This window comes from Condylostylus longicornis, unplaced genomic scaffold (genome assembly GCF_029603195.1).
Source record: "Condylostylus longicornis isolate FDR11 unplaced genomic scaffold, ASM2960319v2 ptg000003l, whole genome shotgun sequence".
Classification (NCBI taxonomy): domain Eukaryota; kingdom Metazoa; phylum Arthropoda; class Insecta; order Diptera; family Dolichopodidae; genus Condylostylus; species Condylostylus longicornis.
In genome coordinates, this window is record NW_026577972.1 from 3,522,163 (window position 1) to 3,541,646 (window position 19,484).

The window sequence follows — 19,484 nt, forward strand, 5'->3', positions numbered from 1 at the left end:
AAAAGAAACAAATTTAAAATTGCCAAATTTTTTTCCTTCATTTCAATTTTCATGAAATTGCTACTTGCTGAAGGAAAGAAACTAAAAATTACTAAAAGAGAATTCCATCATCTTCCTTTTAAGTCTAATTTAAATTATTTTAAACAATTTGCGAGCAACTCGAATTAGCCTGAAGCACTTTCCAAATAATTTTTAAGGTAATTGAGGGCAAAGTTTTTACGCACAAATTTTTTTCTGGCATTAATTTTTATGTAAAATTTTTTATTTATATGATGACATTCCAGTGTGATGTCTGAGTTGTAATCTATTTAGGAAAAAGTTAGGGCAAATTTAGGAGTGCGTGGAAATATTTTTCATACAAAATTTTTCTGATAGCAAAATTATTGACAAAATTTTCTCTTAAATACTGTGATTTTTTCTTTATTAGTACTCTGACAAAAAAAAATTATATTTAGAAGAATTTGGGAAATTGAGTTTTCAAAAATCATATTTCAATTTGATAACCAAATTTGAAATTTTTGGAGACTATGCTTGTTATCTGGTGGATCCAAATAACGGCTTCATGGCTTGTGACGTGGTAACGTATGATGACATAAAAAGCTTTTGTTTTACCACTGTTGGGCAAATTGCGTTTGAAATAGTGGTGTGCGAGTGCTAACTACTCGTTATTTCAATACTGCTTGATTTACTCTCTGATTGACTCCTGATTCACTCTCTCTTAGGGTCCAAGCCCGTATTTCTGTCAGCCGTAGTCCAGGCCTTGATTTTTTGTAATGTCAAGATATCACATTAAAATATTGTACTTATGGGTATGTGAAAAAGTGTGGCTGGTTCCTTGTAGATCGAGAATATTCGTTGCTCAACACTCGCACATAATTCGTCATATTGTTACACCATGTACCTAGTATTAATATTAGTATTATGTTTGTTATATACATATAGTTAATGGAATAATCAGAGTATGACAGATTCGCATTAGAGTTGATTCATGGGTTGTTGTTTTATAGACGCGATGTTCATATTAATATATTGTTCTTATGTAGAAGTGAAGAGAATTAATGATTATACCCTGCACTTCGTGAAGTGTATATTATCTTAGGTATGGAGTTTGTTACTACTTAAAGAAGTCATCTGCGGTATGGACATATGCATATATATTCTTGCTCAGCGCAAAATTCAGCATTTATTCTCCGTCCGATCGCACGATAACTCAAAAACGAAAAATGCAATCGACACCAAACTTTCACAAGTTTTTTCTTTTGTGCCAAGGACGAACCCTATTGTTATTGAACTAATTCGGACAACGGGTTCGGGAAGGTGCCATACAACCCAAAGAGTTTATTTTAAATATTTCAAAAACTAATAAAGGTATGAATATATAATTTTGTATACATGTGTCCAATTATATTCTACACATGCTCTAAAAATTTTAATGGGATAACTTCACCGGTTCGGGTGGCTGCCAAAAGCAAATTTTTTTTATTCGGAAAAATAATAAAGTACGATTCATGAAACTTTGCAGTTGTGTGTCCAGTTATAGATTAGACATATCCGTGAAGTTTCTATAGAATGGTGCCACAGGTTCCAGTAATTGCTATTACAATAACGAAAGGTGCAGGGTATAATTCAATCGATTTATACCGACTGAAACGTTTTTATTTGTTTTACGTTTAAATTTGAATTATTAACGTATAAACTATATATATTTGTATTATTAAAAAAATGTATTACTGGATTTTGATAAAGAACTTCAATATGCTCTTATTAAAGAAGTTCTCAAATCTTGGGAACCATAGCTTCTATCGATTTAATTCGAAAAACGTGCTCTTCGGTCCTGTAATAGAAGCTTAAAACAAAAGAAAAGTCCCAAAAAGTGGCGCAATAGTTTTTTGGGCCCTATTCTTTGGGCAAAGTCGAGCGGGTTTACTTTTCAATTTTTTTTTCGAAAATTGATATTCTTTATCAAAATGCAGTAATAGGCTTTTTAAATCATGTTGCCCGACTTCTAGTTCCCAAGATACAAAACTTCATCAACGAGTCTTAAATGAATGCCTTAACAAAGAATATTGGTCACATTTCTCTGATCGATCATTGTATGGTTCATTATCATAATAAAAGTAATACGAAAGACGAGTCATTGGAAACAGTGTTCTTCTTTACTATGGTTTGAACTGATCAATCACAGTCAATTACTGTTATTAAAACGTCACAGATTTTTCCATCTCGACTCGGAATATTCTGAATATGTCAATAAAAAAAATTTTAGAAGTACCTAGTAACGAGTATTCATCAGTGAAGTAACGAGAATTCATGAATACAAAGTAATTGGATTGCACATCCTTACTTTGAAGAGCTTTACGGACCTTTAAAGATAAAAATTTTAATACTTGTAAGAGGGAATACTTACTTTTAAACCAACGAAAGTGTCAAGGCCAAACAAAGGTCAAATCAAAGCCATCTTTGATATAAAAATTTGAATTTTATTTTGATTTCTTATAAATGAAAACTTAATATTTTTTCGTGGTATTTAATTTACTCCTTTTTTAGCACTTTTCCAAAAAATTTTTGAAAAAAAGTTCTTATTAGTTTCACTTTGAACGGACGGTCCGTGGACATGTTTACAAAACTTCTACACTCTTGAAGATAGAAAGCTGAAATTTAACATGCACATCTATACTTACATGCACTAGAAGCATTTTTCAAATTTTGAAAACGCATAAAGCAGTGACTTGCTTCTCCTATCGTGGCATATTAAATCCGTTTTTTCCAAATTTTTGATATCGTTTTATCTCTAGACCCTAGGTTGTGGGAGCCTGAAATTCTAGCAGCTTTTAGACACTAATAAATAGTTAATTTCGATAGAAGAAAATTTTTTCCATCTCAACCCCCTCTCAAGTTATCGTCTTTTGAATTTGTAAAATTTGAATTTTTGGCACTTTATATTTCCGAAACCACAAGCTTTTTCAAATTTCTATACATGCAAAAAGCTAACGGTAAATTTCGTGACATTAAAAAATATAATTATTTTTCTTAACTCACACAATTAACCTTTATGTATTGAGTATTATGTTCATATCACTTTAAATTAATTTTTGATTTATTTCGAAGACTGCATAAATCGTTCATTCATCCCAAATATATGCAATCCTAGAAGTAGTTTCGTATATGAATGAAAATAATTTTAATAGTGTAGTAGGTATACATAGACTGTATTTAAAAGCAATATTTTCAATTGTTGAAGGGCAAAGTGCTACAATACAAACCATTGGTTTGATCCAACTTTATTTCTTATGCTCTCTTTTTCCCTAATTTTTCTAATTCTCGAAGTTTATTGTTTTTTAGTAAAATAAATTTAATTTTCTTTTATTTCTTTTTCGGAAAAAGCAAAAAATGCAAACGTCCATAAAAACTTAAAAGAACGATGTGTACACAAAAACTTGCGAACAGGAAAAATAAAGGAATACAAATTTTTAAAAAAAGAATAAATTGAAATTTAAATTAATGGAAACTTCTTCATGCAACTCCAGAACTGATGGATGACGTAATCAAAGGAACGAGTTAAAGGCAGAAAAATTAATTAAAAAATTTTTCTCCTTGAACTGGACTCGAACCAGTGACCTACGCTCTACCAACTGAGCTACAGAGGTATGAAGAAATTGCCGACGGAATGTTCTCTACATTGCTCTATACTGTAATCCACATGATCACTAAGTATATGACGTAATCAAAGGAACTAGTTAAAGGCAGAAAAATTAATTAAAAAATTTTTCTTCTCGAACTGGATGAAATGAACCAAAATGCGTTTTGTTTTGTTTTTGTTCACTTCATACGTTTTATGTTTTGTAGAGATAAATAGATTTTTCCAATGCGTCGTATTTAAGATTTAGGTATTTCTATAAAATATTTTCTTATAAACACAGGAAGTAAAAGTAATTTTTGGGACCCAAAATCATGAATGTACATAGAGATCATGAAAAAAAAGTTATTTTATGTACCTATAGTAAATAATTTTATGAATAGAAAACTTAAGAAATGACAACCTGTTTCATTATTAAGGTAAATTCATTGGTATGTCATATAAATACGCTCTCATTTCTATCATAAATGTTTATCGATTCCTTTGAAAGTGCAGAACCATTTAATAGTACATGGATAGCCAGCGCTCATATAGCTTTTAATGAACCAACATAAAGTACACTCCCATATAACGCAGTGTACCTTTACGTCAAATTGATAATGTCAAATATTGAGCAATTTTGAGCATTACCATAGTGTCTTGTTTCCAATGCAACCCGCAGTAGGAATATTTGTGGTAACAGCCCACTAAAATACAGCATAAATCCAGAAGCGTCTGATCTAGAATGGACGGCTGTCTGGTCTGCGATTGATTACTGAGGGACGGCAGAAATTGGGCGTGCTGCCTTGCACGAGGTATTTATTGCCAAAGGCTAGGAGCAGTAAACTCCGAAATAAAACAAAAACAATGCAATGAACAAAACAAAAGGATTTTATACCCCAGGTGGTAATCCAGTAAATCTTCGGAGGCTGGTCTCACTGATTCTGGGGAAGACTACCTATTGCATCAAACTACTACTACCGACTCTTTTAAAAGAACACTTCGGACACCACCATGTGGTAAAAGCAAAGAAAATATGTCCAAAGGCGACGCACAGAAAAATACTAATATGGGTGCAGTAAATGAAATAAAAGTTCAGAAAACTGATAACTGCCACTTAAATATAAGAATAAGTGAGCTAGAAGAAAAATTAAAAAATTAAATTCAGTATCTCAGTGATGAAAATAATTAGCTAAAATTGGAATCAAGCGATGAAAATGCAATAAAAGAAGCAAATGAGAAAAAAGTTGCGACTACAAGGAAGATCAAACCCCCTCCTGTTATATAAAGCAATGGGCAGGAATATCCAAAAATAAAGAAGATGCTAAAAGAAGTCAAAATGAACTTTAGGGTCAACATGATGAATAATAATCTACTTAAAGTCAATGTTGACCAAGAACAAGATTACAGAGAATTAACAAAAAAAAATAAATGAATCTAAAGTAGAGTGGCGTACCTACGAAAATAAAATGACAAGACCCATCAAGGTGATGGCTAGAGGCTTGCATCCTTCGTGCCAACCTGAAGATATTAAAAATGAGCGAATAGAGAGGGCTTTAAAGTTATTGAAGTCGTTAATAAAATTAGAAAGCACAATAAAGAAAACAAGATCACTATGATCCGACTCCCCTCTTCATGTTAATCTTTCAAAATTCGGAGGACATAAATGAAATTTACGAAATTGAGGTTTTTTAGCACATGAAGATTAAAAATGAGTCATTAAGAAGAAATAATTTGGTTCCTCAGTGGAGAAGGTGGTAGAGATATGGGCACACACAAAGGTTTTATCAGCATCTAGCTCAATGTGTCAAGTGTGCTGGTATTCATTTAACGATAAATTGTAGTAAGCACAAAATCGAAGCTCTAAAGTGCGCAAATTGCTCTGAGGCACATCCTGCGAATTACAGGGGTTGTATAGTCGCAATCGAATTACAAAAAAAGAAAAATAACCTTAAAAAACAGAAACAAATAAAAATAATACCGAAAAGCACTCTCAAAATTCCAAGGACCCAAAAACAACTACATTGAGTAAAAGAGTGCAGGGAATACAATATGCCCAAGTGGCGAGGGGTCAAACATATAACAATACCAAAGAACGAAGAGATTTACCACCTCAAAAACCTGATGAAAGTAATATAAATGTAATGCAAATGATGCAAAATATGATAAAAACTAGGAACGAAATCTAATTGAGGTTGAACAGATTACAACACAAGCATGATAATGTTTATGTAGGCACGCCAAAAACAATAAAAAATATTGGACGAAGATAAAATAAGAATTGCGGCGTGGAACGCAAATGGCGTTCTAAATAAAAAGCGTGTATTAGAAAAATTCCTAAGGACTTAAGGCTCTTAAATCCACTGGCAACCAACATATCGGCTAAGTGATAGAAATAAAATACCAGATCTGCTAGACTTCTTTATTGTCAAGAAAATCTCCCCAAATTTTATTAGTTAAGAAAGTAACTATGTTTTGGATTTGGATAATTCTGCAGTTATATTTAATTTAACTGAGACCAAAATAAGCCCATGTTGATTAATAAATCCACTGACTGGACTAGTTTTAGAGAAGAGATAGAGAATAAAATAAACTTAAGAATTAAAATACGAACCCAAGATTAAACATAATATTCAAAACAACAACAAATGAAACATTATTATTCAGATGCCACAAAACATCTGATGTCTTTGACAAAAGCTGACATTTATTTACGTTAAAATTATTTCGATTTTCCGAACTAAAAATATGTGAGATCATTATATTTTCAAATATTATTTATTTCTCGGTTTGTGTTTCTAATAATAAAGTAAAACGTATCATTTATTTCTTGGTTTGTGTTTTGAATTATAAAAAGTATAAAAGGAAAACGTGGTTTTGTTATACAAAAATTTTTTCAGAAAATCTTAAAATAGAGCTATTTCGGATATAAAAAGTTCCAATGTCAGATTTTTCTGGGACCCTTCAGGCAAAACCCTATCTAATACCTTTTGTCCTATGTATCTAGCCCTTCTAGAAGTATCCATTGTTTTTGACACCTGAGAAGTAGCTATATATAACTAAGCTATATATCACTGTATAACTAAGCTTACCTAAAACTTTGTTCCAATATGGTTTGATTAATTCTTTATTTTAGCTTAAATCAAGCATAATTTGATAGTTTGTTAGGGCCTAATTATTGTAAGAAATGTAATTGTTAGCAGCAGCTAATATTCTACAAATGGTCTCATTTTTCGTATAATTTTTATGACGGTAAAATTAAAAGTCTTATTATTACGAAAACGACTGACACTGTTCAAATGAGTGTCTATAATACCGTTGGCATATGCAAACTCCATGTGGGTAATAAACATCTGCAAAATGAACAAGATATCAGAAACAATTCTTTTGCTTTCTGGAGTTCTCATTTTAAGTAAATATTGTTATAAAATTAAAAAAAATACGAAATATTGCAAAATTTTTTAAATATTTCTTCAATTGCAATTTTTGTTAATTAACAAGGTGAAATTCATTTTAATATCTTATAATGTCAACAAATTTTGAGTAAATTTCATACGAAATTTTATTATGTGTTGTTATTTTGATTTCAATATAATATAACCTTAGACGAGAATAACTCTAATAGAATTATAACAATCGGATTTTTAAATTTTAATTACAATTGGGTTTTGAGATTTTCTATTTTGTTTTGTGTTTTATTATTGGAATGATAATTATACATCGTTCATTTAAAACTAAATATATATACACATATAATTTTCAAGCATTTTTATACCCTGCACTTCGTGAAGGGTATATTAACTTTGGTATGGAGTTTGTAACTACTTGAAGGAGTCATCTGCGGTATGGACATATATATATATATTCTTGCTCAGCGTAAAATTCTGCGTCGATTTAGACATGTCCGTCCGTCCGCCCGATCGCACAATAACTCAAAAACGAATAATGTAATCGACACCAAACTCTCACAAGTTTTTTCTTTTGTGCCAAGGACGAACCCTATTGTTATTGGACTAAGCCGGACAACGGGTTCGGGTAGCTGCCATACAATTCCAAGAGTTTATTTTAAATATTTCAAAACTAATAAAGCTATAAATATAAAATTTTATATACATGTGTCCAATTATATTCTACACATGCTCTAAAAAATTATAATGGGATAGCTGCACCGGTTCGGGTGGCTGCCATACAATTCCAACAGCAAATTTTTTATATTTGGCAAAATAATAAAGTCAGATTCATGAAACTTGGCAGTCATGTGTCCAATTATAGGTTAAATATATTTCTGAAGTTTTGGAGGAATTGCTTGACAGGTGCGGGTACCTGCCATACAACTCTAGAAGCTAATTTTAAATATTTGGAAAAATAATAAAGTCAGATTCATGAAACTTGGCAGTTGTGTGTCGAGTTATCGGTCAGATATATTTCTAAAGTTTTGGTGGGATTGCTTGACAGGCTCGGATACCTGCCATACAACTCCAGAAGATAATTTTAAAATATTCGGAAAAATAATAAAGTCAGATTCATGAAACTTGGCAGTCGTGTGTCCATTTGTAGGTCAGATATATTGTTGAAGTTTTGGTTAAATTGCTCACCTATAATTGGACACACGACTGCCAAGTTTCATGAATCTGACTTTATTATTTTTCCAAATATTTAAAATAAGCTTTTGGAGTGCTATGGCAGGTACCCGAACCTGCCCAGAAATTCCACCAAAATTTCAGAAATATATTTGACCTATAACTCGACACACAACTGCCAAGTTTCATGAATCTGACTTTATTATTTTTCCAAATATTTAAAATTTGCTTCTGGAGTCGTATGGCATGTACCCGAACCTATCAAGCAATTCTTCTTAAACTTCAGAAATATATTTGACTTATAATTGGACAGATGACTGCCAAGTTTCATGAATCTGAATTTATTATTTTTCCGAATACAAAAAATTTGCTTTTGGAGTTGTATGGCAGCCACCCGAACCGGTGGAGTTATCCCATTAAAATTTTTAGAGCATGTGTAGAATATAATTGAACACATGTATACAAATTTATATTTATAGCTTTATTAGTTTTTGAAATATTTAAAATAAACTCTTTGAGTTGTATGGCAGCTACCCGAACCCGTTCTCCGAATTAGTCCAATAACAATAGGGTTCGACCTTTGCACAAAAGAAAAAACTTGTTAAAGTTTGGTGTTGATTGCATTATTCGTTTTTGAGTTATCGTGCGATCGGACGGACGGACATGTCTAAATCGACGCAGAATTTGACGCTGAGCAATAATATATATATATGTCCATACCGCTGATAACTCCTTCAAGTAGTTACAAACTCCATACCAAAGTTAATATACCCTTCACGAAGTGCAGGGTATAAAAAGAGGTAAAAATTTTTAGATTCAGTAATATATCATTCACAATACATGTACGTTATACCAGTTAAATTCTTTACTCATGTAAACTAATTTACAAGAAAATCCAGAAAATGGACAAAAATATTAAACGCTAATAATAATTATTAAAGAGATGGAAGGAAAAAATTTTGCATACATTTCTATAATGGTAGAAAAATGTATTGCTTCTTTTTTACTGACCGTATTGTGTAAACAATAGGTAGGTTATGTGATGGCAACAAATTTTGCATATCGAGTTTTCGGTGGGAATGCACTCTGTCCGTAGGTCTGTCGGTCTGTCGGTCTGTCGGTCTGTGTGTGCACGCGTGTATCTCAAGTTCTGCTGAACCGATTTCATTGAAATTTAATATGTGAATTCCTCGTATTAAAACAATGAACATATAAATTTTTTGGAAAGATCAGGGCTCGAAAACGGATTTGCGGGCCGATTTTACATTTTTCACCATATCTACGGAACGAATTGATGGAATTTCTTGAAATTTAATATTTGAGTTCTGGTTAACTGGCGAGCATTTCTGGGAATTCGGGTAGCACAAAGCGAAACTGTACTAAGAGCAAAATTTATATTTTTCTAGGTATGTTAACTATAAGCTTACTAATGTCCTAAAAATTGGAAAGAATTATTTAAAAGACATTTTTATAATATTCTGTAACCCTTTCACTTAACTAGAAAATATGCAATGCGGTCGGTTATGTGTTGACCACATCAGATTTTGTTTTTAAATAATCGCTTACTTTTCAGATTATCCGCTTTTTTTAGCATTTTTCCAAAAAAAATTTGAAAAAATTAAGGCTTATTAGTTTCATTCTGTTCATCCATCCGTCCGTGGACATGTTTACAAAACTTCTATACCCTTCAAGATAGAAAGCTGAAATTTTATATGCACATAGATCTTTACTATAAGGTTAGTGATGTAAATGTTTTGGATAAAATGCAAAATATGATGCAAAGCATGCTAGATATGATGGACAAAATTTCTCAGAGGTTGAGCATTTTGGAGGGCGAGGCAAAAAAATCGCATACCAAAAAGCCAATAGAGGCATGGAATTGCAATGGTATCGCAAATAAAAAGAACATGCTTGAAGTTTTTCTACCTACCCAGGATTTAGTTTTCAGACTATAGAATGTACAACTCTAACCGCCTTGGAAATATAGCAAAGTGCGGAACGGCGATAATAATAAAAGAAAAAATAGTAACAAGCACACTGTTTGGGGTTCAAGGCATACTTCAATCAGAAGGAGAGAACTTAGGACTTTGCACTCTACTGCGAATAGCGAAAAACTTCATTGAGGTACATGGTAAGTATGACCGATCATTCGGTGGTTATTCTTAAACTTAAGAAAAATATTGTAATGAGAAGAACGAAACCTGCGCTGACAAATGGAACTACAGATGCTTCAAGATTTCGTTTAGAGATTGAACGACAAATAGATCTAAGGAAAAGAATAAAAACGACCTAGCATATAGATAAGGGGGCCGAAAATTTTACTATATTCTATATATTCTGCGATATATTCTGCCCGCATGACAGTCAGGGCGTGCATGAAAATGAGGAATCTGCTTTTGTTGAGGATAGCGTGACTATTTCAATTGTCAAGGAAAGAGATGTTATAGAGAAAATCAGGCCTTAAATCTAAAACAGCTCCCGGCTTTGACCAAATAACAACCGATATTTTGAAAAAAATTACTTAAAAGGAGTATAACGATGCTCACGTCCCAAGTAACAACTTTTATCTCATAAGACTGTTGTAGAGTTATATTAAGAATTCTTTAAGAATATTACTCTTATAATTTCAATATTGTAGAATTCTAAAAGACCCTAATGAGATCTTTATAAGAACAAAAGAGCGCAATTACTAGAGTTACTAATTCTTGTAATGAGAGTTAAGCTCCTGTTAAAAGAGTTTTTAAAGCATATAACTCTCATACTAGTTTTGGTATACGAAAACTTTCACAAGCCATTTATAATAGTGTTACTAGAAAGAGAAAGCAATACATTGTAAAATAAATATATCGGTCTTACTTCGAACTTTATAAAAAATATATCTATTCCGCTTTTTATAATTTTTTGTTTAACAAAAATGAAACAAAATATACATATGTTTACGTATATGATATGTAATCAATAAATATATATATGTATTCAAAAACTTAATATTATAAAATTATGAATAGGGGAAATTAAATTAATTTTTTTGCCATGATTATAAATCAAAATAAAGTTGCTGGCATTAAAATATTATTGATAAAAGTTGATTTTGTACTTCGAAAAAAAGCAACGCAACTAGAAATAATTAAAATTAGAATTAAAATGGCCGTGCCTAACAACTAGACTTATAAAAAAATTCTTTTAAGAATAAAATTTTATAAGAGTTGGCATTTTATAAAAAATATTTTATGAGAATAAAAATTTTTTATGGCTTGCTGAAAGTAGTTTTGCTATGAGGGTAGCAGAATTTTTAACACTACAAGTGCTAAGTCTTATTATAAGAACTTTACGAGAGTTGCATAAAAACAAAAAAAGAAAAAAAAAATTATGAGAGTATTGGAGTGTGGTATGAGTGTTTTATGACAGTTTTTATCAATTTTTTAGGGTATTATTCTTGGAAATTGCTACTTTGGGTGCCCAATAAATGCGTGTAGAAGGCTTAATTACGTGCCTGGCATTTGGAAAGTTGCAGAGAAAATTATGCTGCACAAACCTGGCAAACCTATAGAAAAGGCGACTTTTTATAAACCAACCTCATTATTGCCGCATGAATTCAAAACTGCTAGAGAAACTTTTATTGCGAAAGCTTCAGCCAATAATTGAAAGTAAAAAGTTTATCCTGAATCATCAACTTGGTTTTCACCGGAATTACTCAGCCATAGATCAGATTCATCGAATAACTGACCTATTAGAAAATTGGACTGGAAGAAAAATCAATAAGTTCTATCATATTCTTGGACGTAGCCCAGGCCTTCGACAAGGTTTGGCATTGTGGATTAATAAAAAAACTTAGACAATTACTACCAAGGCAGCATGTAAGCCTGATCAAATCTTACCTGACTAATAGGGTGTTTCGAGTTAAACAAGAAGTCTTCACTTTTCTTTGTTTCTGCCGGTAAAGAAAAAAAAAAGAAAAAAAAAAGATAGCGCCATACCTTGAGTATTAAAGAGACTTTTTGGACAAAATGTTTTTTTGTGAACTTTGGAAAATATGGAAAAAATGTAAAAAAATCCAATTCTGAAAATTTTCGTTAGCATTCAAAAACTTTAATTTTGAAGATATTTTTGTATGTAAAATTTAAAAATTCAAAAAATGTTATTTTGAAGTTTTGCACAAAAACTATGATGAAAAATTCGTTATTTTGAAGATAACCCATCACTTTTGCATCTGAAAATACTGCTTTCAAAAATAATCTGGCTGTGTACTACATTGTTGAGATTACTCCCATTCAAACCAAGCACTTTTCCCATCAGCAAGTGAAAATAGTGCTTTTAAAAACAATTTTGTGGTGTACTACGTTTTTTAAATTACTCTCATTCGTATACTAATATATTTCAAAGATTGCATACATTTAGGATTAGCAATGTGTGATTTAATTGTATGTATGTACGATCTTCGAAATAAAACAAAAAAAAACAATTTTAAGGGATGTTAAATTAATCCTCAAATTTAAGGGTTAATTTCGTGAGTTAGCTTTCTGTTTTGCTGCAATTTGGAAAAGCTTGCTGTTTCAAAAATATAAAAAGCCAAAAATTCTAATTTTACAAATTTTCAAAAAAAGAGAAGAGATAATTGCAAACATGAACAACACAAAAGCAAATTACAATAAAAATTAACCTGACATTTTTAATACTTACGAAAATTTTTAGATTAATTTTTTTAACTCTCCGAAATCAAAAATAATAATTTCGCGGCAATTGGTTGTGTATTACTCTTTATATACGCAAAAATGTAAAATTGGCAGGTCCAGAGGTCTGATATATCCCAAAAGTTGACCAATCCGTGCCATAGTTAATATAAACTCACATCAAAGTCGGTTCAGCCGAACCTGAGATACTCGCGTGCACACGGAGACCGACATCTTGCTAAAAGTAGTTTATTAACGCTTCCCTACTATGGAGAAGGGCCTTTCCACCGAAAGCTCGTCATCCAAAATTTGGTCATCACATGACCTATCTAATTGTATACAATGCAGTCGGTAAAAATGGAAAATTTCATTTTTTTGAAATTTCAGTTGTTAAAAATGTAAACAAAGTTGGGTTTTTTATTAGTCTTGTATTGAAATACATTGTTAAATATATATGTATGTATGTATCTAATTTACATGCATACACACATATGTATAAATCGCAGAATTATTGATAAATTTCAAAAACTTCTGTTCAAAAATTCAAATATAGCCATAATTTTTTTTCAGCGGCCATTTATGTACAAGGTTTCATTCTCACTTTCTCCTTTTTCATCGAATACAAAAAAAAAAAAGTGATTGAATGTTATATATTGTTCAGATTGTAAAGTAATTTTCAAATGAAAAAACTATTTTTCGTATTATGCACATACACATATACATACTGACTTATGCATATACATATATCGTCTTTCCAAAAATGTACAAAATTAGGTTCAATTGAATATTCCAGGCTATTCAACCATTCATTTTCTTAGTTTTTGAAGGTTAAAATGTTAGAATAAATGAATTGAAAATGAGTAATCGAATTGTGAAAGCAAAAAGTCCAATTAAAAAAAATCTGATGTGGTCAGCGCATAACCCACCACAATGTGTATTGTTTAGTTAAGTGAAAATGTTGCAGAATATTGCCTTTTAAATACTCTTTCCAATTTTTAGGACGTTAGTAAGCTTTTAGTTAACATACCCTAAAAAAATGTAAATTTCGCTCTTAGTAGAGTTTCGCTTTGTGCTTGCCAGTTAGTTTTGGTAACAACCAGAACTCAAATATCGAATTTCAAAAAATTCCATGAATCCGTTTCATAGATATGGTAACAAATGTAAAATCGGCCCCTAGATCGGTTTTCGAGTTCTGATCCTTCCAAAAAATTTATGAATTCATAGTTTTAACACCTCGAATTTAAATATTGAATTTCAAGGAAATCGGTTGATTATTTCTCTTCATAAGGGCAAAAATCAAAAATTGATCCGCAAAAAAATCCTGTTCCCAAAGCCTGATACATCCCAAAAGTGACACTCATGCACACACAGACAGACAGACAGACCGACAGACTGATGGACTGACAGACCGACAGATTGAAAAGTCGCTGAAAATAATTCATTTACACTTCCCTACTATAGAGAAGTGCGTTCCCACCGAAAACTCAATATGTAAAATTTGTTGCCATCACATAACCTAATTCATTGTATACAACGCGGTCTGTAAGAAGAATGCAGATTGTTATGTGAAAATGGCTGATGAGAAATATAGAATGAAGTTATTAATATCACTTGATATTACAACACAGTAGAATTATATTGACTGTTCATTTCATATAGTAAAATTAATTTGCATGAAATTATTTAAATAAAGTTCCAATCCAATAGTTTGTAAATCAGAACTTTTCCGTACAACAAATGAAAATACCGCTTTTAAAAACAATCTACTATTATTAAATTTTCTTTCATTCATATACGAAACAATTTCAAGGATTTGAGACATTTAGGATAAATGATTCATGCAGTTTTTAAAATAAAGTAAAAAAAAATAAGTAAAAACGTTTCATTCGGTATAAACCGATTGCATTATACCCTGCACTTTTCGTTGTTGTATAGCAATTACTCGAACCTGTGAAACCATTCTATAGAAACTTCACAAATATGTCTGACCTATAAATAGACACACAACTTTCAAGTTTCATGAATTTGCTTTATTATTTTTCTAAACATTTAAAATTAGCTTTTGGAGTTGTATAGCAGGTACCCGAACCTATCAAGCGATTCCACTAGAACTTCAGAAATTTGTCTCGCCTATAATTGGACATACGACTGCCAAGTTTCATGAATCTGACTTTATTATTTTTCCAAATATTTAAAATAAGCTTTTGGAGTGCTATGGCAGGTACCCGAGCCTGTCCAGAAATTCCACTAAAACTTCAGAAATATATCTGACTTATAACTGGACACATGACTGCCAAGTTTCATGAATCTGAATTTATTATTTTTCCGAATACAAAAAATTTGCTTTTGGAGTTGTATGGCAGCCACCCGAACCGGTGGAGTTATCCCATTAAAATTTTTAGAGCATGTGTAGAATATAATTGAACACATGTATACAAATTTATATTTATAGCTTTATTAGTTTTTGAAATATTTAAAATAAACTCTTTGAGTTGTATGGCAGCTACCCGAACCCGTTCTCCGAATTAGTCCAATAACAATAGGGTTCGACCTTTGCACAAAAGAAAAAACTTGTTAAAGTTTGGTATCGATTGCTTTATTCGTTTTTGAGTTATCGTGCGATCGGACGGACGGACGGACGGACGGACGGACATGTCTAAATCGACGCAGAATTTGACGCTGAGCAATAATATATATATGTGTCCATACCGCTGATAACTCCTTCAAGTAGTTACAAACTCCATACCAAAGTTAATATACCCTTCACGAAGTGCAGGGTATAAAAATTAAAGAGGCATTAACATGCTCGATTTTAAGGGTTAATTGCGTGAGTTAAGAAAAATAATCATATTTTTTAATGGCATTGTATTTACCGTTAGCTTTGTGCTTGAAATTTGAAAATCCTAGAAGTTTCGAAAATAAAAGGTGCCAAAAATTAAAATTTTACAAATTTCGTGGGACAATAACTTGAGATGTGTTTTAGGTGGAAAAGAATTTTCTTCTTACGAAATAAACTATTTATGAATCTAAGAGCTTCTAAAATCAAGACTTCTGCAACGTACGGTGTAAAAGAAAAACGGTATCAAAATTTGGAAAAAACAAATTTTAGATAAAATTTTGACGGCCAATTTGTTCTTTTAAAGCTCAAGTATTGTATGCCGCGGTAAAAGAACCAAGCCACTATTTTACTGTGTTTGCAAAATTTGAAAAATAAATAGTTAGAAAATAGCATTTTTAGGATTTTGAGGGACAGGTAAAAATTTTTTTCTACGAAAGTAAGTTTCTAGTAAAGATCATTATACATATAAAATTTCAGCTTTTTATCTTGAGAGCTACAGAAGATTTGCAAACATATTCACGGAGGCACAGACAAAACGAAACTAATAGGCACTTTTTTCAAATTTTTTTTGGAAAAGTGCTAAAAATCAACAAAATGCTATTTGTGCTTTTTGGAATACTTTTAAAATTATCATATAAGCACTACTATCAAAGTGAAATTATAGCGGTGCCGGATTATTATTCAACAGGTTTTGCTTTCAACTTTAATTTGAAATTTAAACGTTTCCAATTGGTATGTAGTAATTTAGTTCATATTTTAAAATGTGAATTAAATTTAAATTTTTATTAAACTATAAGATAACTCAGGAAGCATAACAGAAAAAACGAAAAAAAATTTACATTCTTTGCTTACCTTCACAGTTTTCTGATTTTTCGACACTAATTTCGATCGAAGTTCCAAAAAAAAAGCATATAGTAATCATTTTCTTTCCCAAAATAATACTCTTTCTGGACTATAATTTAACTTGATTTACTACACTAGGATAAATTTTTTAAAAATTCTTGTGAAAAAAATTACATCAAATTTTCGTTTTCATTACACTAATATCTAAATCTACGAGTTTATGTAGAAATTTTAAACTAAAATTTGTTGAAGGGAAGTGCGCTATTTTACAAATTATGAACTTGAATTGACTAAATTTTTAAGCAAAAAATTGTTAAAAACTAAAGAGCTTTTAGAACAGTTTAAGAATAACAACAAATATATATAATTTTTTTTAGATACCTCCTAAGGACATCAAAAATTATTGCATCGAAACTAAAGTAATTTACTCATATACTGAAGCGCAATGATATGCTAAGTAGCAAATTTAAAATTTTATGTGGGAGCGTTTTGAAAAAAATTTGCGAAAAGAAGTAAAATAATTACAATAACTCTGTATAATTTAATTTTTATTCTTTGTTTTTTTCTAATCAAACTTTTTAAATTAGTATTTTTTATAAAATTTAAGTTTTGACGACAATGGCCACTTAGCATAGTGTTATAATTGCCAACTGACTAGCATGTCAACTGATGTATATTTAGCACATTTGTGTTTAAATTTAAGTAATTTTTAGATATAAGTAAATTTTTTATTTAATTACAATCATTTCTTTTTCTGTACTTTTTTATACAATTTTTATAAAAGCATAACCATCATTTCAAATTTTTATAAAAGCATAACGAAAAGTAGCCATCCACATATTATATTCAAAATTATATATGTAGGTAAACCTTCATGTCTTTCCAAAAAAAGGACGGAAACGACCGGCACATAAAAAGGAATTTTGTCATTTGTTATCTTTACATAATAGCAGTCTAAAAGCTATAATACTAAAAGTTAACATTTAACTGTCCTTTATATGGGTATAAAATTATTATTAAATAAAAATTAGGAAAAGCAATATAAGAATCAAAAGAGGCATTAAGATATTAAGAATACAAGTAAGAAATAGAAGAGAAAAATATTAAAAACAAAAACAAATTAATATCGTAAAAATATTGAAATTTTTGTTTTTTCTAACAAAACCATAGTATACTTTGAAAATTTAAAGATTTTCTTACCTTTTTTTTGATTTTCACGCCCTTTTCTTGTTCTTATATTTATGATTTAAATTTTTTTTTAACTCGATTATAGGATGTTAATTTTTTGTTTTCACAGTTTTTTGTCTTTTGTTTCTTTTTTATAATTGCAAATAAAAACAGAGTAAAACTGAAAAGAAGAAGAAAAAATAAAGTTATAAAAATAATTCAAAGAATTGTCAAGGATTTTCTTTTCAGTTAAAAAACTGAGCTTCTTTCAAACTTTGAGCTTTGATTGTTATTGTTATTTTTGGAATCCTTACAAATTTACAGTGCGTAGATTGCTATGTGTGTATGTTTTGTTTGAATTCACTATAATCTTAGTTTTTTTTCGGTATTTTATTTAATATTTCAGAATTGTTCTTTAATTTTTAATATTTTTATTTTTTTTTTCACTTTTCTTGTTTAGAATTATTTATATATATATTTTTACTTTTTTCGAAATTTTATAATATTAGTGGTTTCATAATATCTTTCGTGAAGCGGCACCGCGATCAGTAATGAGATTGATAATAAATTTATATATATAAAAAAAAAACAACGGTAATAGAAAACAATCAACAACTAAAACAATAAGAAAAATTTTAGGGAAAACCAAAAGTCCTTTACAATGTCGTTTATATATTTTTCTTTTTTGTTTTGCTGTTTTCTGCTGTTTTCGCTGAATATGTGTGCATGTATGATAACTGAAAATTTTTCCGACTTTAAAGAATACCGATGATACCCATTCTGCTTGCTGCTGCTCTGTTTTTCATTATTTCTTTTTTTCTTTTTGTTTTTATATGTATGCCAGATTTTACGTTTACATATATAAAGCACACACGTAAATGTATATATATAATTGTAAACGTAAATACATACATATATATAGTATCACTTGCATAAATATATACATATATTGTAATTATATATGCATTATTTTCACAGAGTGTCCTTTATTTTGCAGATTGTAAAAAAATCAATGATTTTATACATCGCATTTAAACACCTAATTAAGTTTTATTATTTAAATGCAGCAGTGTATAAGGTTTACGGACTATATGTACTTGCATTATAGAACAAATTTGAAATTTAAGTTTTCAAAGTCGTATGTAGGTTTCATACGTATGTTTTGATATTCACAAATTATGACTTTATCGTTTTCTAAATTATTTTAGAATTTACAATTGGAAAACTTTTTTGAAAAATATTTTCTCATAAACCATATGGAAAGCTATATTTCACTAAAGTTAACGCAGCAAAAAAATTCGAACAACTTTTTTTATATTTAAAGTTGGAAATAAAGTCCATATAAATAATATTGGGTCAAACCAATGGTATGTAATGTAGGACTTTTCTTTCCAACAAGTGAAAATACTTTTTTAAAAACAGTCTGTGCATTACATTATTAAAATTAGTTCCATTCATTTACGAATATGTTTCAAAGATTGCATACATTTAGGATGAGCAGTGCATATAATATTTGAAAAATAACAAAACAAATTGAAAGAGGCGTTAAAATAATGCACGATTTTAAGGGTAAATTGCCCGAGTTAAGAAAAATAATTATTTTATTTAATGGCATGGCACTTACCGTAAGTTTTCTGCATTCTTGGAAATTTGGAAAAGGTTTCAGTTTCGGAAATATAAGGTGCAAAAATTCAATTTTATTAATTAACAAATTTCGAAAGGCGATAACTTGAGAAGGGGTGGAGGTGGAAGAACATTTTCTTCTAACG

At 30.3% G+C, this 19,484-nt stretch overlaps 1 protein-coding gene across 1 annotated transcript in view; it reads right to left on the bottom strand.

Annotated features, from left to right (window-relative positions):
• LOC129606046 (uncharacterized) overlaps positions 1 to 18,497 on the bottom strand; it is a 100,873-nt gene extending 82,376 nt beyond the window's left edge. Inside the window, exons 1-2 of the mRNA XM_055516110.1 lie at positions 18,030 to 18,497; positions 17,749 to 17,896 (exon numbers count right to left, since the gene is read on the bottom strand). The gene's annotated coding sequence lies outside the window, so the exon portion shown is untranslated. The remainder of the gene's footprint in view (positions 1 to 17,748; positions 17,897 to 18,029) is intronic.
• Positions 18,498 to 19,484: the final 987 nt, after the last annotated feature.